Source organism: Protomyctophum bolini (assembly GCF_963924005.1).
Source record: "Protomyctophum bolini genome assembly, chromosome: 16".
In the NCBI taxonomy this organism is placed as follows: domain Eukaryota; kingdom Metazoa; phylum Chordata; class Actinopteri; order Myctophiformes; family Myctophidae; genus Protomyctophum; species Protomyctophum bolini.
This window is the reverse complement of record NC_137877.1, coordinates 8,013,462-8,035,499: the sequence shown is the minus strand read 5'-3', so window position 1 is coordinate 8,035,499 and position 22,038 is coordinate 8,013,462.

Sequence of the window (22,038 nt, the reverse complement as noted above, 5' to 3'; positions counted from 1 at the left end):
TGAAAAAAAAAGTTAGCCTCGTTTCTCATCATTTTGGACCGTGGGCTATAGCCCATATCGTACGGCATACTATAGCGCGCAGTTTTTCATCATTTTTGAGGATTTGAAAAAAATGACGAAATGACAAAAACGATGGGTTATAGCCCATGTTTTTTGAAATTTTGGAAAAAAAAGTTAGCCTCGTTTCTCATCATTTTGGAACGTGGGCTATAGCCCATATCGTACGGCATACTATAGCGCGCAGTTTTTCATCATTTTTGAGGATTTGAAAAAAATGACGAAATGACAAAAACGATGGGTTATAGCCCATGTTTTTTGAAATTTTGAAAAAAAAAGTTAGCCTCGTTTCTCATCATTTTGGACCGTGGGCTATAGCCCATATCGTACGGCATACTATAGCGCGCCGTTTTTCATCATTTTTGAGGATTTGAAAAAAATGACGAAATGACAAAAACGATGGGTTATAGCCCATGTTTTTTGACATTTTGAAAAAAAAAGTTAGCCTCGTTTCTCATCATTTTGGAACGTGGGCTATAGCCCATATCGTACGGCATACTATAGCGCGCCGTTTTTCATCATTTTTGAGGATTTGAAAAAAATGAAAAAATGAAAAAAACGATGGGTTATAGCCCATGTTTTTTGAAATTTAGAAAAAAAAATTACCCTCTTTTTTCATCATTTTGGACCATGGGCTATAGCCCATATCGTACGGCATGCAATAGCACGCCGTTTTTCATCATTTTTGAGGATTTGAAAAAAAAAAAAAAAAACGATGGGTTATAGCCTTTTTTTTTTTTTTTTGAAGAAGAAAATTTGAATCCTTGTTTTTTCATCATTTTTGACCATCCCACTGAGCAATAGCCGGCTATTAGACGTGTGTCTAAAAATGGGATAAAAAACGTCAAATTTTTTTTTCTTCTAAAAGTCTTTAAAAATAGACGTCTAAAACACGTCTAAAAATGACGTGTTTTAGACGTCCATTTTAGACTTTTAGAAAAAAAAATTACCCTCGTTTTTCATCATTTTGGACCATGGGCTATAGCCCATATCGTACGGCATACTATAGCGCGCCGTTTTTCATCATTTTTGAGGATTTGAAAAAAAATGAAAAAATGAAAAAAACGATGGGTTATAGCCCATGTTTTTTGAAATTTAGAAAAAAAAATTACCCTCTTTTTTCATCATTTTGGACCATGGGCTATAGCCCATATCGTACGGCATGCAATAGCACGCCGTTTTTCATCATTTTTGAGGATTTGAAAAAAAATAAAAAAAACGATGGGTTATAGCCTTTTTTTTTTGATTTTTTGAAGAAAATTTGAATCCTTGTTTTTTCATCATTTTTGACCATCCCACTGAGCAATAGCCGGCTATTAGACGTGTGTCTAAAAATGGGATAAAAAACGTCAATTTTTTTTTTCTTCTAAAAGTCTTTAAAAATAGACGTCTAAAACACGTCTAAAAATGACGTGTTTTAGACGTCCATTTTAGACTTTTAGAAAAAAAAATTACCCTCGTTTTTCATCAATTTGGACCATGGGCTATAGCCCATATCGTACGGCATACTATAGCGCGCCGTTTTTCATCATTTTTGAGGATTTGAAAAAAATGAAAAAATGAAAAAAACGATGGGTTATAGCCCATGTTTTTTGAAATTTAGAAAAAAAAATTACCCTCTTTTTTCATCATTTTGGACCATGGGCTATAGCCCATATCGTACGGCATGCAATAGCACGCCGTTTTTCATCATTTTTGAGGATTTGAAAAAAAATAAAAAAAACGATGGGTTATAGCCTTTTTTTTTTTTTTTTTTGAAGAAAATTTGAATCCTTGTTTTTTCATCATTTTTGACCATCCCACTGAGCAATAGCCGGCTATTAGACGTGTGTCTAAAAATGGGATAAAAAACGTCAATTTTTTTTTTCTTCTAAAAGTCTTTAAAAATAGACGTCTAAAACACGTCTAAAAATGACGTGTTTTAGACGTCCATTTTAGACTTTTAGAAAAAAAAATTACCCTCGTTTTTCATCATTTTGGACCATGGGCTATAGCCCATATCGTACGGCATACTATAGCGCGCCGTTTTTCATCATTTTTGAGGATTTGAAAAAAATGAAAAAATGAAAAAAACGATGGGTTATAGCCCATGTTTTTTGAAATTTTGAAAAAAAAAGTTAGCCTCGTTTCTCATCATTTTGGACCATGGGCTATAGCCCATATCGTATGGCATACTATAGCGCGCCGTTTTTCATCATTTTTGAGGATTTGAAAAAAATGACGAAATGACAAAAACGATGGGTTATAGCCCATGTTTTTTGAAATTTTGAAAAAAAAAGTTAGCCTCGTTTCTCATCATTTTGGACCGTGGGCTATAGCCCATATCGTACGGCATACTATAGCGCGCCGTTTTTCATCATTTTTGAGGATTTGAAAAAAATGACGAAATGACAAAAACGATGGGTTATAGCCCATGTTTTTTGAAATTTTGAAAAAAAAAGTTAGCCTCGTTTCTCATCATTTTGGAACGTGGGCTATAGCCCATATCGTACGGCATACTATAGCGCGCCGTTTTTCATCATTTTTGAGGATTTGAAAAAAATGAAAAAATGAAAAAAACGATGGGTTATATATAGCCCATGTTTTTTGAAATTTAGAAAAAAAAATTACCCTCTTTTTTCATCATTTTGGACCATGGGCTATAGCCCATATCGTACGGCATGCAATAGCACGCCGTTTTTCATCATTTTTGAGGATTTGAAAAAAAATAAAAAAAACGATGGGTTATAGCCTTTTTTTTTTTTTTTTGAAGAAGAAAATTTGAATCCTTGTTTTTTCATCATTTTTGACCATCCCACTGAGCAATAGCCGGCTATTAGACGTGTGTCTAAAAATGGGATAAAAAACGTCAAATTTTTTTTTCTTCTAAAAGTCTTTAAAAATAGACGTCTAAAACACGTCTAAAAATGACGTGTTTTAGACGTCCATTTTAGACTTTTAGAAAAAAAAATTACCCTCGTTTTTCATCATTTTGGACCATGGGCTATAGCCCAGCCCATATCGTACGGCATACTATAGCGCGCCGTTTTTCATCATTTTTGAGGATTTGAAAAAAATGAAAAAATGAAAAAAACGATGGGTTATAGCCCATGTTTTTTGAAATTTAGAAAAAAAAATTACCCTCTTTTTTCATCATTTTGGACCATGGGCTATAGCCCATATCGTACGGCATGCAATAGCACGCCGTTTTTCATCATTTTTGAGGATTTGAAAAAAAATAAAAAAAACGATGGGTTATAGCCTTTTTTTTTTGATTTTTTGAAGAAAATTTGAATCCTTGTTTTTTCATCATTTTTGACCATCCCACTGAGCAATAGCCGGCTATTAGACGTGTGTCTAAAAATGGGATAAAAAACGTCAATTTTTTTTCTTCTAAAAGTCTTTAAAAATAGACGTCTAAAACACGTCTAAAAATGACGTGTTTTAGACGTCCATTTTAGACTTTTAGAAAAAAAAATTACCCTCGTTTTTCATCATTTTGGACCATGGGCTATAGCCCATATCGTACGGCATACTATAGCGCGCCGTTTTTCATCATTTTTGAGGATTTGAAAAAAATGAAAAAATGAAAAAAACGATGGGTTATAGCCCATGTTTTTTGAAATTTAGAAAAAAAAATTACCCTCTTTTTTCATCATTTTGGACCATGGGCTATAGCCCATATCGTACGGCATGCAATAGCACGCCGTTTTTCATCATTTTTGAGGATTTGAAAAAAATTAAAAAAAACGATGGGTTATAGCCTTTTTTTTTTATTTTTTGAAGAAAATTTGAATCCTTGTTTTTTCATCATTTTTGACCATCCCACTGAGCAATAGCCGGCTATTAGACGTGTGTCTAAAAATGGGATAAAAAACGTCAAATTTTTTCTTCTTCTAAAAGTCTTTAAAAATAGACGTCTAAAACACGTCTAAAAATGACGTGTTTTAGACGTCCATTTTAGACTTTTAGAAAAAAAAATTACCCTCGTTTTTCATCATTTTGGACCATGGGCTATAGCCCATATCGTACGGCATACTATAGCGCGCCGTTTTTCATCATTTTTGAGGATTTGAAAAAAATGAAAAAATGAAAAAAACGATGGGTTATTTATAGCCCATGTTTTTTGAAATTTTGAAAAAAAAAGTTAGCCTCGTTTCTCATCATTTTGGACCATGGGCTATAGCCCATATCGTACGGCATACTATAGCGCGCCGTTTTTCATCATTTTTGAGGATTTGAAAAAAATGAAAAAATGAAAAAAACGATGGGTTATAGCCCATGTTTTTTGAAATTTAGAAAAAAAAATTACCCTCTTTTTTCATCATTTTGGACCATGGGCTATAGCCCATATCGTACGGCATGCAATAGCACGCCGTTTTTCATCATTTTTGAGGATTTGAAAAAAAATAAAAAAAACGATGGGTTATAGCCTTTTTTTTTTTTTTTTTTTGAAGAAAATTTGAATCCTTGTTTTTTCATCATTTTTGACCATCCCACTGAGCAATAGCCGGCTATTAGACGTGTGTCTAAAAATGGGATAAAAAACGTCATTTTTTTTTTCTTCTAAAAGTCTTTAAAAATAGACGTCTAAAACACGTCTAAAAATGACGTGTTTTAGACGTCCATTTTAGACTTTTAGAAAAAAAAATTACCCTCGTTTTTCATCATTTTGGACCATGGGCTATAGCCCAGCCCATATCGTACGGCATACTATAGCGCGCCGTTTTTCATCATTTTTGAGGATTTGAAAAAAATGAAAAAATGAAAAAAACGATGGGTTATAGCCCATGTTTTTTGAAATTTAGAAAAAAAAATTACCCTCTTTTTTCATCATTTTGGACCATGGGCTATAGCCCATATCGTACGGCATGCAATAGCACGCCGTTTTTCATCATTTTTGAGGATTTGAAAAAAAATAAAAAAAACGATGGGTTATAGCCTTTTTTTTTTGATTTTTTGAAGAAAATTTGAATCCTTGTTTTTTCATCATTTTTGACCATCCCACTGAGCAATAGCCGGCTATTAGACGTGTGTCTAAAAATGGGATAAAAAACGTCAATTTTTTTTCTTCTAAAAGTCTTTAAAAATAGACGTCTAAAACACGTCTAAAAATGACGTGTTTTAGACGTCCATTTTAGACTTTTAGAAAAAAAAATTACCCTCGTTTTTCATCATTTTGGACCATGGGCTATAGCCCATATCGTACGGCATACTATAGCGCGCCGTTTTTCATCATTTTTGAGGATTTGAAAAAAATGAAAAAATGAAAAAAACGATGGGTTATAGCCCATGTTTTTTGAAATTTAGAAAAAAAAATTACCCTCTTTTTTCATCATTTTGGACCATGGGCTATAGCCCATATCGTACGGCATGCAATAGCACGCCGTTTTTCATCATTTTTGAGGATTTGAAAAAAATTAAAAAAAACGATGGGTTATAGCCTTTTTTTTTGATTTTTTGAAGAAAATTTGAATCCTTGTTTTTTCATCATTTTTGACCATCCCACTGAGCAATAGCCGGCTATTAGACGTGTGTCTAAAAATGGGATAAAAAACGTCAAATTTTTTCTTCTTCTAAAAGTCTTTAAAAATAGACGTCTAAAACACGTCTAAAAATGACGTGTTTTAGACGTCCATTTTAGACTTTTAGAAAAAAAAATTACCCTCGTTTTTCATCATTTTGGACCATGGGCTATAGCCCATATCGTACGGCATACTATAGCGCGCCGTTTTTCATCATTTTTGAGGATTTGAAAAAAATGAAAAAATGAAAAAAACGATGGGTTATTTATAGCCCATGTTTTTTGAAATTTTGAAAAAAAAAGTTAGCCTCGTTTCTCATCATTTTGGACCATGGGCTATAGCCCATATCGTACGGCATACTATAGCGCGCCGTTTTTCATCATTTTTGAGGATTTGAAAAAAATGAAAAAATGAAAAAAACGATGGGTTATAGCCCATGTTTTTTGAAATTTAGAAAAAAAAATTACCCTCTTTTTTCATCATTTTGGACCATGGGCTATAGCCCATATCGTACGGCATGCAATAGCACGCCGTTTTTCATCATTTTTGAGGATTTGAAAAAAAATAAAAAAAACGATGGGTTATAGCCTTTTTTTTTTTTTTTTTTTGAAGAAAATTTGAATCCTTGTTTTTTCATCATTTTTGACCATCCCACTGAGCAATAGCCGGCTATTAGACGTGTGTCTAAAAATGGGATAAAAAACGTCATTTTTTTTTTCTTCTAAAAGTCTTTAAAAATAGACGTCTAAAACACGTCTAAAAATGACGTGTTTTAGACGTCCATTTTAGACTTTTAGAAAAAAAAATTACCCTCGTTTTTCATCATTTTGGACCATGGGCTATAGCCCAGCCCATATCGTACGGCATACTATAGCGCGCCGTTTTTCATCATTTTTGAGGATTTGAAAAAAATGAAAAAATGAAAAAAACGATGGGTTATAGCCCATGTTTTTTGAAATTTAGAAAAAAAAATTACCCTCTTTTTTCATCATTTTGGACCATGGGCTATAGCCCATATCGTACGGCATGCAATAGCACGCCGTTTTTCATCATTTTTGAGGATTTGAAAAAAAATAAAAAAAACGATGGGTTATAGCCTTTTTTTTTTATTTTTTTGAAGAAAATTTGAATCCTTGTTTTTTCATCATTTTTGACCATCCCACTGAGCAATAGCCGGCTATTAGACGTGTGTCTAAAAATGGGATAAAAAACGTCAATTTTTTTTCTTCTAAAAGTCTTTAAAAATAGACGTCTAAAACACGTCTAAAAATGACGTGTTTTAGACGTCCATTTTAGACTTTTAGAAAAAAAAATTACCCTCGTTTTTCATCATTTTGGACCATGGGCTATAGCCCATATCGTACGGCATACTATAGCGCGCCGTTTTTCATCATTTTTGAGGATTTGAAAAAAATGAAAAAATGAAAAAAACGATGGGTTATAGCCCATGTTTTTTGAAATTTAGAAAAAAAAATTACCCTCTTTTTTCATCATTTTGGACCATGGGCTATAGCCCATATCGTACGGCATGCAATAGCACGCCGTTTTTCATCATTTTTGAGGATTTGAAAAAAAATAAAAAAAACGATGGGTTATAGCCTTTTTTTTTTATTTTTTGAAGAAAATTTGAATCCTTGTTTTTTCATCATTTTTGACCATCCCACTGAGCAATAGCCGGCTATTAGACGTGTGTCTAAAAATGGGATAAAAAACGTCAAATTTTTTTTTCTTCTAAAAGTCTTTAAAAATAGACGTCTAAAACACGTCTAAAAATGACGTGTTTTAGACGTCCATTTTAGACTTTTAGAAAAAAAAATTACCCTCGTTTTTCATCATTTTGGACCATGGGCTATAGCCCATATCGTACGGCATACTATAGCGCGCCGTTTTTCATCATTTTTGAGGATTTGAAAAAAATGAAAAAATGAAAAAAACGATGGGTTATTTATAGCCCATGTTTTTTGAAATTTTGAAAAAAAAAGTTATCCTCGTTTCTCATCATTTTGGACCGTGGGCTATAGCCCATATCGTACGGCATACTATAGCGCGCAGTTTTTCATCATTTTTGAGGATTTGAAAAAAATGACGAAATGACAAAAACGATGGGTTATAGCCCATGTTTTTTGAAATTTTGGAAAAAAAAGTTAGCCTCGTTTCTCATCATTTTGGAACGTGGGCTATAGCCCATATCGTACGGCATACTATAGCGCGCAGTTTTTCATCATTTTTGAGGATTTGAAAAAAATGACGAAATGACAAAAACGATGGGTTATAGCCCATGTTTTTTGAAATTTTGAAAAAAAAAGTTAGCCTCGTTTCTCATCATTTTGGACCGTGGGCTATAGCCCATATCGTACGGCATACTATAGCGCGCCGTTTTTCATCATTTTTGAGGATTTGAAAAAAATGACGAAATGACAAAAACGATGGGTTATAGCCCATGTTTTTTGAAATTTTGAAAAAAAAAGTTAGCCTCGTTTCTCATCATTTTGGACCATGGGCTATAGCCCATATCGTACGGCATACTATAGCGCGCCGTTTTTCATCATTTTTGAGGATTTGAAAAAAATGAAAAAATGAAAAAAACGATGGGTTATAGCCCATGTTTTTTGAAATTTAGAAAAAAAAATTACCCTCTTTTTTCATCATTTTGGACCATGGGCTATAGCCCATATCGTACGGCATGCAATAGCACGCCGTTTTTCATCATTTTTGAGGATTTGAAAAAAAATAAAAAAAACGATGGGTTATAGCCTTTTTTTTTTTTTTTTTTTGAAGAAAATTTGAATTCTTGTTTTTTCATCATTTTTGACCATCCCACTGAGCAATAGCCGGCTATTAGACGTGTGTCTAAAAATGGGATAAAAAACGTCATTTTTTTTTTTCTTCTAAAAGTCTTTAAAAATAGACGTCTAAAACACGTCTAAAAATGACGTGTTTTAGACGTCCATTTTAGACTTTTAGAAAAAAAAAATACCCTCGTTTTTCATCATTTTGGACCATGGGCTATAGCCCATATCGTACGGCATACTATAGCGCGCCGTTTTTCATCATTTTTGAGGATTTGAAAAAAATGAAAAAATGAAAAAAACGATGGGTTATAGCCCATGTTTTTTGAAATTTTGAAAAAAAAAGTTATCCTTGATTCTCATCATTTTGGACCATGGGCTATAGCCCATATCGTACGTCATACTATAGCACGCCGTTTTTCGTCATTTTTGAGGATTTTAAAAAAATGAAAAAATGAAAAAAACGATGGGTTATAGCCCATTTTCTTTTAATTTAGAAAAAAAAAGTTACCCTCGTTTTTCATCATTTTGGACCATGGGCTATAGCCCGTATCGTACGGCATACTATAGCGCGCCGTTTTTCATCATTTTTGAGAATTTGAAAAAAATGACGAAATGACAAAAACGATGGGTTATAGCCCATGTTTTTTGAAATTTTGGAAAAAAAAGTTAGCCTCGTTTCTCATCATTTTGGACCGTGGGCTATAGCCCATATCGTACGGCATACTATAGCGCGCAGTTTTTCATCATTTTTGAGGATTTGAAAAAAATGACGAAATGACAAAAACGGTTATAGCCCATGTTTTTTGAAATTTTGAAAAAAAAAGTTAGCCTCGTTTCTCATCATTTTGGACCGTGGGCTATAGCCCATATCGTACGGCATACTATAGCGCGCAGTTTTTCATCATTTTTGAGGATTTGAAAAAAATGACGAAATGACAAAAACGATGGGTTATAGCCCATGTTTTTTGAAATTTTGGAAAAAAAAGTTAGCCTCGTTTCTCATCATTTTGGAACGTGGGCTATAGCCCATATCGTACGGCATACTATAGCGCGCAGTTTTTCATCATTTTTGAGGATTTGAAAAAAATGACGAAATGACAAAAACGATGGGTTATAGCCCATGTTTTTTGAAATTTTGAAAAAAAAAGTTAGCCTCGTTTCTCATCATTTTGGACCGTGGGCTAAAGCCCATATCGTACGGCATACTATAGCGCGCCGTTTTTCATCATTTTTGAGGATTTGAAAAAAATGACGAAATGACAAAAACGATGGGTTATAGCCCATGTTTTTTGAAATTTTGAAAAAAAAAGTTAGCCTCGTTTCTCATCATTTTGGAACGTGGGCTATAGCCCATATCGTACGGCATACTATAGCGCGCCGTTTTTCATCATTTTTGAGGATTTGAAAAAAATGAAAAAATGAAAAAAACGATGGGTTATAGCCCATGTTTTTTGAAATTTAGAAAAAAAAATTACCCTCTTTTTTCATCATTTTGGACCATGGGCTATAGCCCATATCGTACGGCATGCAATAGCACGCCGTTTTTCATAATTTTTGAGGATTTGAAAAAAAAAAAAAAAAACGATGGGTTATAGCCTTTTTTTTTTTTTTTTTGAAGAAAATTTGAATCCTTGTTTTTTCATCATTTTTGACCATCCCACTGAGCAATAGCCGGCTATTAGACGTGTGTCTAAAAATGGGATAAAAAACGTCAAATTTTTTTTTCTTCTAAAAGTCTTTAAAAATAGACGTCTAAAACACGTCTAAAAATGACGTGTTTTAGACGTCCATTTTAGACTTTTAGAAAAAAAAATTACCCTCGTTTTTCATCATTTTGGACCATGGGCTATAGCCCATATCGTACGGCATACTATAGCGCGCCGTTTTTCATCATTTTTGAGGATTTGAAAAAAAATGAAAAAATGAAAAAAACGATGGGTTATAGCCCATGTTTTTTGAAATTTAGAAAAAAAAATTACCCTCTTTTTTCATCATTTTGGACCATGGGCTATAGCCCATATCGTACGGCATGCAATAGCACGCCGTTTTTCAACATTTTTGAGGATTTGAAAAAAAATAAAAAAAACGATGGGTTATAGCCTTTTTTTTTTGATTTTTTGAAGAAAATTTGAATCCTTGTTTTTTCATCATTTTTGACCATCCCACTGAGCAATAGCCGGCTATTAGACGTGTGTCTAAAAATGGGATAAAAAACGTCAATTTTTTTTTTCTTCTAAAAGTCTTTAAAAATAGACGTCTAAAACACGTCTAAAAATGACGTGTTTTAGACGTCCATTTTAGACTTTTAGAAAAAAAAATTACCCTCGTTTTTCATCATTTTGGACCATGGGCTATAGCCCATATCGTACGGCATACTATAGCGCGCCGTTTTTCATCATTTTTGAGGATTTGAAAAAAATGAAAAAATGAAAAAAACGATGGGTTATAGCCCATGTTTTTTGAAATTTAGAAAAAAAAATTACCCTCTTTTTTCATCATTTTGGACCATGGGCTATAGCCCATATCGTACGGCATGCAATAGCACGCCGTTTTTCATCATTTTTGAGGATTTGAAAAAAAATAAAAAAAACGATGGGTTATAGCCTTTTTTTTTGAAGAAGAAGAAGAAAATTTGAATCCTTGTTTTTTCTTCATTTTTGACCATCCCACTGAGCAATAGCCGGCTATTAGACGTGTGTCTAAAAATGGGATAAAAAACGTCAAATTTTTTTTTCTTCTAAAAGTCTTTAAAAATAGACGTCTAAAACACGTCTAAAAATGACGTGTTTTAGACGTCCATTTTAGACTTTTAGAAAAAAAAATTACCCTCGTTTTTCATCATTTTGGACCATGGGCTATAGCCCATATCGTACGGCATACTATAGCGCGCCGTTTTTCATCATTTTTGAGGATTTGAAAAAAATGAAAAAATGAAAAAAACGATGGGTTATAGCCCATGTTTTTTGAAATTTAGAAAAAAAAATTACCCTCTTTTTTCATCATTTTGGACCATGGGCTATAGCCCATATCGTACGGCATGCAATAGCACGCCGTTTTTCATCATTTTTGAGGATTTGAAAAAAAATAAAAAAAACGATGGGTTATAGCCTTTTTTTCTTTTTTTTTTTGAAGAAAATTTGAATCCTTGTTTTTTCATCATTTTTGACCATCCCACTGAGCAATAGCCGGCTATTAGACGTGTGTCTAAAAATGGGATAAAAAACGTCAATTTTTTTTTTTCTTCTAAAAGTCTTTAAAAATAGACGTCTAAAACACGTCTAAAAATGACGTGTTTTAGACGTCCATTTTAGACTTTTAGAAAAAAAAATTACCCTCGTTTTTCATCATTTTGGACCATGGGCTATAGCCCATATCGTACGGCATACTATAGCGCGCCGTTTTTCATCATTTTTGAGGATTTGAAAAAAATGAAAAAATGAAAAAAACGATGGGTTATAGCCCATGTTTTTTGAAATTTAGAAAAAAAAATTACCCTCTTTTTTCATCATTTTGGACCATGGGCTATAGCCCATATCGTACGGCATGCAATAGCACGCCGTTTTTCATCATTTTTGAGGATTTGAAAAAAAATAAAAAAAACGATGGGTTATAGCCTTTTTTTTTTGATTTTTTGAAGAAAATTTGAATCCTTGTTTTTTCATCATTTTTGACCATCCCACTGAGCAATAGCCGGCTATTAGACGTGTGTCTAAAAATGGGATAAAAAACGTCAAATTTTTTTTTCTTCTAAAAGTCTTTAAAAATAGACGTCTAAAACACGTCTAAAAATGACGTGTTTTAGACGTCCATTTTAGACTTTTAGAAAAAAAAATTACCCTCGTTTTTCATCATTTTGGACCATGGGCTATAGCCCATATCGTACGGCATACTATAGCGCGCCGTTTTTCATCATTTTTGAGGATTTGAAAAAAATGAAAAAATGAAAAAAACGATGGGTTATAGCCCATGTTTTTTGAAATTTAGAAAAAAAAATTACCCTCTTTTTTCATCATTTTGGACCATGGGCTATAGCCCATATCGTACGGCATGCAATAGCACGCCGTTTTTCATCATTTTTGAGGATTTGAAAAAAAATAAAAAAAACGATGGGTTATAGCCTTTTTTTTTTTTTTTTTTGAAGAAAATTTGAATCCTTGTTTTTTCATCATTTTTGACCATCCCACTGAGCAATAGCCGGCTATTAGACGTGTGTCTAAAAATGGGATAAAAAACGTCAATTTTTTTTTTCTTCTAAAAGTCTTTAAAAATAGACGTCTTAAACACGTCTAAAAATGACGTGTTTTAGACGTCCATTTTAGACTTTTAGAAAAAAAAATTACCCTCGTTTTTCATCATTTTGGACCATGGGCTATAGCCCATATCGTACGGCATACTATAGCGCGCCGTTTTTCATCATTTTTGAGGATTTGAAAAAAATGAAAAAATGAAAAAAACGATGGGTTATAGCCCATGTTTTTTGAAATTTTGAAAAAAAAATTACCCTCTTTTTTCATCATTTTGGACCATGGGCTATAGCCCATATCGTACGGCATGCAATAGCACGCCGTTTTTCATCATTTTTGAGGATTTGAAAAAAAATAAAAAAAACGATGGGTTATAGCCTTTTTTTTTTGATTTTTTGAAGAAAATTTGAATCCTTGTTTTTTCATCATTTTTGACCATCCCACTGAGCAATAGCCGGCTATTAGACGTGTGTCTAAAAATGGGATAAAAAACGTCAAAAAAAATTTTCTTCTAAAAGTCTTTAAAAATAGACGTCTAAAACACGTCTAAAAATGACGTGTTTTAGACGTCCATTTTAGACTTTTAGAAAAAAAAATTACCCTCGTTTTTCATCATTTTGGACCATGGGCTATAGCCCATATCGTACGGCATACTATAGCGCGCCGTTTTTCATCATTTTTGAGGATTTGAAAAAAATGAAAAAATGAAAAAAACGATGGGTTATAGCCCATGTTTTTTTAAATTTAGAAAAAAAAATTACCCTCTTTTTACATCATTTTGGACCATGGGCTATAGCCCATATCGTACGGCATGCAATAGCACGCCGTTTTTCATCATTTTTGAGGATTTGAAAAAAAATAAAAAAAACGATGGGTTATAGCCTTTTTTTTTTTTTTGAAGAAGAAGAAAATTTGAATCCTTGTTTTTTCATCATTTTTGACCATCCCACTGAGCAATAGCCGGCTATTAGACGTGTGTCTAAAAATGGGATAAAAAACGTCAATTTTTTTTTCTTCTAAAAGTCTTTAAAAATAGACGTCTAAAACACGTCTAAAAATGACGTGTTTTAGACGTCCATTTTAGACTTTTAGAAAAAAAAATTACCCTCGTTTTTCATCATTTTGGACCATGGGCTATAGCCCATATCGTACGGCATACTATAGCGCGCAGTTTTTCATCATTTTTGAGGATTTGAAAAAAATGACGAAATGACAAAAACGATGGGTTATAGCCCATGTTTTTTGAAATTAAAAAAAAAAAAGTTAGCCTCGTTTCTCATCATTTTGGAACGTGGGCTATAGCCCATATCGTACGGCATACTATAGCGCGCAGTTTTTCATCATTTTTGAGGATTTGAAAAAAATGACGAAATGACAAAAACGATGGGTTATAGCCCATGTTTTTTGAAATTTTGGAAAAAAAAGTTAGCCTCGTTTCTCATCATTTTGGACCGTGGGCTATAGCCCATATCGTACGGCATACTATAGCGTGCAGTTTTTCATCATTTTTGAGGATTTGAAAAAAATGACGAAATGACAAAAACGATGGGTTATAGCCCATGTTTTTTGAAATTTTGAAAAAAAAAGTTAGCCTCGTTTCTCATCATTTTGGACCGTGGGCTATAGCCCATATCGTACGGCATACTATAGCGCGCAGTTTTTCATCATTTTTGAGGATTTGAAAAAAATGACGAAATGACAAAAACGATGGGTTATAGCCCATGTTTTTTGAAATTTTGAAAAAAAAAGTTAGCCTCGTTTCTCATCATTTTGGAACGTGGGCTATATCCCATATCGTACGGCATACTATAGCGCGCAGTTTTTCATCATTTTTGAGGATTTGAAAAAAATGACGAAATGACAAAAACGATGGGTTATAGCCCATGTTTTTTTAAATTTTGGAAAAAAAAGTTAGCCTCGTTTCTCATCATTTTGGACCGTGGGCTATAGCCCATATCGTACGGCATACTATAGCGCGCAGTTTTTCATCATTTTTGAGGATTTGAAAAAAATGACGAAATGACAAAAACGATGGGTTATAGCCCATGTTTTTTGAAATTTTGAAAAAAAAGTTAGCCTCGTTTCTCATCATTTTGGAACGTGGGCTATAGCCCATATCGTACGGCATACTATAGCGCGCAGTTTTTCATCATTTTTGAGGATTTGAAAAAAAATGACGAAATGACAAAAACGATGGGTTATAGCCCATGTTTTTTGAAATTAAAAAAAAAAAAAGTTAGCCTCGTTTCTCATCATTTTGGAACGTGGGCTATAGCCCATATCGTACGGCATACTATAGCGCGCAGTTTTTCATCATTTTTGAGGATTTGAAAAAAATGACGAAATGACAAAAACGATGGGTTATAGCCTATGTTTTTTGAAATTTTGGAAAAAAAAGTTAGCCTCGTTTCTCATCATTTTGGACCGTGGGCTATAGCCCATATCGTACGGCATACTATAGCGCGCAGTTTTTCATCATTTTTGAGGATTTGAAAAAAATGACGAAATGACAAAAACGATGGGTTATAGCCAATGTTTTTTGAAATTTTGAAAAAAAAAGTTAGCCTCGTTTCTCATCATTTTGGACCATGGGCTATAGCCCATATCGTACGGCATACTATAGCGCGCCGTTTTTCATCATTTTTGAGGATTTGAAAAAAATGACGAAATGACTAAAACGATGGGTTATAGCCCATGTTTTTTGAAATTTTGAAAAAAAAAGTTAGCCTCGTTTCTCATCATTTTGGACCATGGGCTATAGCCCATATCGTATGGCATACTATAGCGCGCTGTTTTTCATCATTTTTGAGGATTTGAAAAAAATGACGAAATGACAAAAACGATGGGTTATAGCCCATGTTTTTTGAAATTTTGAAAAAAAAAAGTTAGCCTCGTTTCTCATAATTTTGGACCGTGGGCTATAGCCCATATCGTACGGCATACTATAGCGCGCAGTTTTTCATCATTTTTGAGGATTTGAAAAAAATGACGAAATGACAAAAACGATGGGTTATAGCCCATGTTTTTTGAAATTTTGAAAAAAATTTAGCCTCGTTTCTCATCATTTTGGACCATGGGCTATAGCCCATATCGTATGGCATACTATAGCGCGCCGTTTTTCATCATTTTTGAGGATTTGAAAAAAATGACGAAATGACAAAAACGATGGGTTATAGCCCATGTTTTTTGAAATTTTGAAAAAAAAAGTTAGCCTCGTTTCTCATCATTTTGGACCGTGGGCTATAGCCCATATCGTACGGCATACTATAGCGCGCAGTTTTTCATCATTTTTGAGGATTTGAAAAAAAATTACGAAATGACAAAAACGATGGGTTATAGCCCATGTTTTTTGAAATTTTGGAAAAAAAAGTTAGCCTCGTTTCTCATCATTTTGGACCGTGGGCTATAGCCCATATCGTACGGCATACTATAGCGCGCAGTTTTTCATCATTTTTGAGGATTTGAAAAAAATGACGAAATGACAAAAACGATGGGTTATAGCCCATGTTTTTTGAAATTTTGAAAAAAAAAGTTAGCCTCGTTTCTCATCATTTTGGAACGTGGGCTATAGCCCATATCGTACGGCATACTATAGCGCGCAGTTTTTCATCATTTTTGAGGATTTGAAAAAAATGACGAAATGACAAAAACGATGGGTTATAGCCCATGTTTTTTTAAATTAAAAAAAAAAAAGTTAGCCTCGTTTCTCATCATTTTGGAACGTGGGCTATAGCCCATATCGTACGGCATACTATAGCGCGCAGTTTTTCATCATTTTTGAGGATTTGAAAAAAATGACGAAATGACAAAAACGATGGGTTATAGCCCATGTTTTTTGAAATTTTGGAAAAAAAAGTTAGCCTCGTTTCTCATCATTTTGGACCGTGGGCTATAGCCCATATCGTACGGCATACTATAGCGCGCAGTTTTTCATCATTTTTGAGGATTTGAAAAAAATGACGAAATGACAAAAACGATGGGTTATAGCCCATGTTTTTTGAAATTTTGAAAAAAAAGTTAGCCTCGTTTCTCATCATTTTGGAACGTGGGCTATAGCCCATATCGTACGGCATACTATAGCGCGCAGTTTTTCATCATTTTTGAGGATTTGAAAAAAATGACGAAATGACAAAAACGATGGGTTATAGCCCATGTTTTTTGAAATTAAAAAAAAAAAAGTTAGCCTCGTTTCTCATCATTTTGGAACGTGGGCTATAGCCCATATCGTACGGCATACTATAGCGCGCAGTTTTTCATCATTTTTGAGGATTTGAAAAAAATGACGAAATGACAAAAACGATGGGTTATAGCCCATGTTTTTTGAAATTTTGGAAAAAAAAGTTAGCCTCGTTTCTCATCATTTTGGACCGTGGGCTATAGCCCATATCGTACGGCATACTATAGCGCGCAGTTTTTCATCATTTTTGAGGATTTGAAAAAAATGACGAAATGACAAAAACGATGGGTTATAGCCCATGTTTTTTGAAATTTTGAAAAGAAAGTTAGCCTCGTTTCTCATCATTTTGGAACGTGGGCTATAGCCCATATCGTACGGCATACTATAGCGCGCAGTTTTTCATCATTTTTGAGGATTTGAAAAAAATGACGAAATGACAAAAACGATGGGTTATAGCCCATGTTTTTTGAAATTAAAAAAAAAAAAGTTAGCCTCGTTTCTCATCATTTTGGAACGTGGGCTATAGCCCATATCGTACGGCATACTATAGCGCGCAGTTTTTCATCATTTTTGAGGATTTGAAAAAAATGACGAAATGACAAAAACGATGGGTTATAGCCCATGTTTTTTGAAATTTTGGAAAAAAAAGTTAGCCTCGTTTCTCATCATTTTGGACCGTGGGCTATAGCCCATATCGTACGGCATACTATAGCGCACAGTTTTTCATCATTTTTGAGGATTTGAAAAAAATGACGAAATGACAAAAACGATGGGTTATAGCCCATGTTTTTTGAAATTTTGAAAAAAAAGTTAGCCTCGTTTCTCATCATTTTGGAACGTGGGCTATAGCCCATATCGTACGGCATACTATAGCACGCAGTTTTTCATCATTTTTGAGGATTTGAAAAAAATGACGAAATGACAAAAACGATGGGTTATAGCCCATGTTTTTTGAAATTTTGAAAAAAAAAGTTAGCCTCGTTTCTCATCATTTTGGACCGTGGGCTATAGCCCATATCGTACGGCATACTATAGCGCACAGTTTTTCATCATTTTTGAGGATTTGAAAAACATGACGAAATGACAAAAACGATGGGTTATAGCCCATGTTTTTTGAAATTTTGAAAAAAAAAGTTAGCCTTGTTTCTCATCATTTTGGAACGTGGGCTATAGCCCATATCGTACGGCATACTATAGCGCGCAGTTTTTCATCATTTTTGAGGATTTGAAAAAAATGACGAAATGACAAAAACGATGGGTTATAGCCCATGTTTTTTGAAATTTTGAAAAAAAAGTTAGCCTCGTTTCTCATCATTTTGGAACGTGGGCTATAGCCCATATCGTACGGCATACTATAGCACGCAGTTTTTCATCATTTTTGAGGATTTGAAAAAAATGACGAAATGACAAAAACGATGGGTTATAGCCCATGTTTTTTGAAATTTTGAAAAAAAAAGTTAGCCTCGTTTCTCATCATTTTGGACCGTGGGCTATAGCCCATATCGTACGGCATACTATAGCGCACAGTTTTTCATCATTTTTGAGGATTTGAAAAACATGACGAAATGACAAAAACGATGGGTTATAGCCCATGTTTTTTGAAATTTTGAAAAAAAAAGTTAGCCTTGTTTCTCATCATTTTGGAACGTGGGCTATAGCCCATATCGTACGGCATACTATAGCGCGCAGTTTTTCATCATTTTTGAGGATTTGAAAAAAATGACGAAATGACAAAAGCGATGGGTTATAGCCCATGTTTTTTGAAATTTTGAAAAAAAAAAATTAGCCTCTTTCTCATCATTTTGGAACGTGGGCTATAGCCCATATCGTACGGCATACTATAGCGCGCAGTTTTTCATCATTTTTGAGGATTTGAAAAAAATGACGAAATGACAAAAGCGATGGGTTATAGCCCATGTTTTTTGAAATTTTGAAAAAAAAAAATTAGCCTCGTTTCTCATCATTTTGGACCGTGGGCTATAGCCCATATCGTACGGCATACTATAGCGCGCAGTTTTTCATCATTTTTGAGGATTTGAAAAAAATGACAAAATGACAAAAACGATGGGTTATAGCCCATGTTTTTTGAAATTTTGGAGAAAAAAGTTAGCCTCGTTTCTCATCATTTTGGACCGTGGGCTATAAGTAAGACACCAGTGCCTTAGTGGGGAATGTCAACAAACACAATAGTGCTTTCTCACTGTTCTCAAAAGGAGACGGAATGGAAGGATATAGGCTATATATTTAATAACAATAATAATAATAATAATAATAATAAGGGAAACATGATGAGAAATGACTAATGAGCAAAGTAAAAGAATATGGAAATGAAATGTATAATGAATATTATTATATATGAATATTACAACCCATATCACACAGGAAAGTGTATTTATGAAACTAATAATAAAACGATCAGCTTAAATACTAAAATAGACATGATAGACATGTATAAATAGGCCAAGCACGTAGGTATAGGCACTGGCTGTGAATAAGGACAGGTTTTATAAAGTGATGCAAAGTGTCATGGACTCATGCATGGTGGACTCATCTTCAAAGTGCTGTCCCATTTCTTTCACAACAATGTGGAGCCCTTGCAGCCTCTCACCCTCAAGCACTTACAGCTGACGTCATTAAAGTCAATGAGGGTCCAGGGCTCAGGGCTTGAGGGAGGCAATTGGGATTGGGCCTCTGTCCTCAGTGGTCTACTAATGGACTAGGCATCCCGCTACATCCGGGTCCCGTCCGCTTCTCATTGTACTAAATAGCTACATATGATTCTGAACGCGTGAATCTTTAATTTTTAATTTTTACAATAACGTTATTTTTCAGAAAGGAAGCCATTGAGGGTTAAAATGGGCTTTAATGCTTCCAACTCGAGTAGAATTATTATTAAATTTAAATTATTAAATTATAAAAAGTCACTTTCACCTAGAAACTCCATTCACACTTTTTATAATTCAGCTTACTGTGCAGACACATGCTGGAACTTTTTACTTTGAAATGTTTTAGAGTTTCTGAGTTTTTTAACTTAAACGCCCAATGAATTCTCAAAGGCAATAGCACAAACTTTGGCATGCTACTAGTCCTACATACTTACACCTAGAAACCCCATTCAAACCGATTTAGGTTCATCTTACGGTGGACATGTTTGCCTGAAAAGGAATCTTTGAAATGTTTCATAGTTTTAGAAATATATAGTGCTTTCAAATTTGAGACATTTATAATGGGGCTCAATGGCAGCTCTATATAGGCACGTCAAAAAAATTCTTTCACCTAGAAAAAATTTCTTTCACCTAGAAACTCCATTCACACTTTTTATAATGCAGCTTACTGTGGAGACACATGCTGGAACTTTTTTACTTTGAAATGTTTTGAAGTTTAAGTTATTTAACTTAAACGCCCAATGCATTCTCAATGGCAATGGCACAAACTCTGGCATGCTACTATAGTCCTACTGTAAACCTAACCTTAGCATTTAAGCTCAGTCTTTGAACACATCATTGAACCTTAGGCCTGCCTAGGTAACTTAAACAATTTAGTTTTAATCTTAGCCAACGAAAAATTAACACTGGCATAAAAGAAAAACAAAATCACACCCGTGTGACGTGAGGGGTGCTAATTATTAAAGTCTAAATCATGTTGATTAGGTGATGTAATGGTGATGTAAAACATGTAAAACGGTGCCAACACAAACATTAAATGCCATTAACAAGAGACAATATGACGTAATGAGGTACATTATGATGTACATTTTCCCTTCATTGTCAATGGCGCTTACAAAACAAACATTGAACTAAGGACAAACATTAAACCTTTATATAGGAGGGGCTGGCGCATAGCGCCCCTCAAAAAAACATAATTGCCCAGACTCTTCTTCAACAAAGATGGCTAAAGCAACCATTCTTTGTTCTTTTTACATACAATTACATACAAAACACTGAAGTCCCAGAAACCTAACCCTAGCCCCAGTAAAACTATAGGCTATAGCCCTACTTAAACCTAACCTTACCCTAACCTCAGTAAAACTGTCTGCCTGGGAGCCAATCAGACACCTATAATGTTGGTGGGATCCATAACAACGCTTCTTTGACAGCAGTCCTACAGGAGAAGAAAGGAGAGGAGGAGAGGATACATTATGGCAGACATGCGTGTGTGTGTGTGTGTGTGTGTGTGTGTGTGTGTGTGTGTGTGTGTGTGTGTGTGTGTGTGTGTGTGTGTGTGTGTGTGTGTGTGTGTGTGTGTGTGTGTGTGTGTGTGTCCGTCCTGTACACACTGTACAAACAATCACACATCAGCCATTCATAAGGTTGGTTTCCATAAGGCCACAACACATGAGACTTTGTTCAAAGGAACACCATCTCCTTACTCCTTTCCCATTCATACTAATAAGAATAATAACACTGCTATCTGGGGCAGCACAGCTGATGAAGACTCCTGTGTGAAACATGTTGGCCTTTTAAACTTTAATAAAGTACCTTGATTTTATTTCCACCCTCTCCTCATTTTTATAACATTTTGAGTGCTCGGATCGCCACCTATTTTTTAGTTAGGAGTTGTTGGTGTGTAGACAGTAGGCCTATAATACAGTATGGTGTATATGGTTAGATACTTAGATTCTAACACAAATGCTGTGTTGCTTAGAGAAAATATTGCAGCTGTTCAGAAGGTCGAATATACACAAATTACAGATGTTTACAATGATGTTTCCAGTGGTGGAAAGTAACGAAGTACATGTATTTATTTTAATTTTTTGTTTTGATTAGAAAACACACTAACCACGTACGTTAGCCCTACAGTATTTTTTCGGCCATTTGAAAATAGCAGATCTACAATCTCACAATGCGTCGGATCTGCCATTTTCAAAAGATTTTGTACACATTTTGAATTTGTGAAATGGGACATTCTGCAATGCGAGTACTTAACTTTAAGTACATTTTGATGCCGATACTTGTACTTTTACTTGAGTAGGCCTACATTTTGAATACAGGCCTTCTACTTGTAACGGAGTACATCTACATTGCAGTATTTATGCTTTTACTTAAGTAAAACAGTATTTTTCCACCACTGGATGTTTCTTTTGGTTCAATCTTTTGGCATACACATATTTCAGTCTAGCCAGAAGGGGGCACTCTGTTCTTGACAGTATAACATATTGAAATGAGTGCATCATGGCATGACACATTACATCTTTCTATGAGAGCATATAAAGAAAGGTTTCAGTGCTAATACTTGGACTGGACTGTATTGAGCCATACTTATAG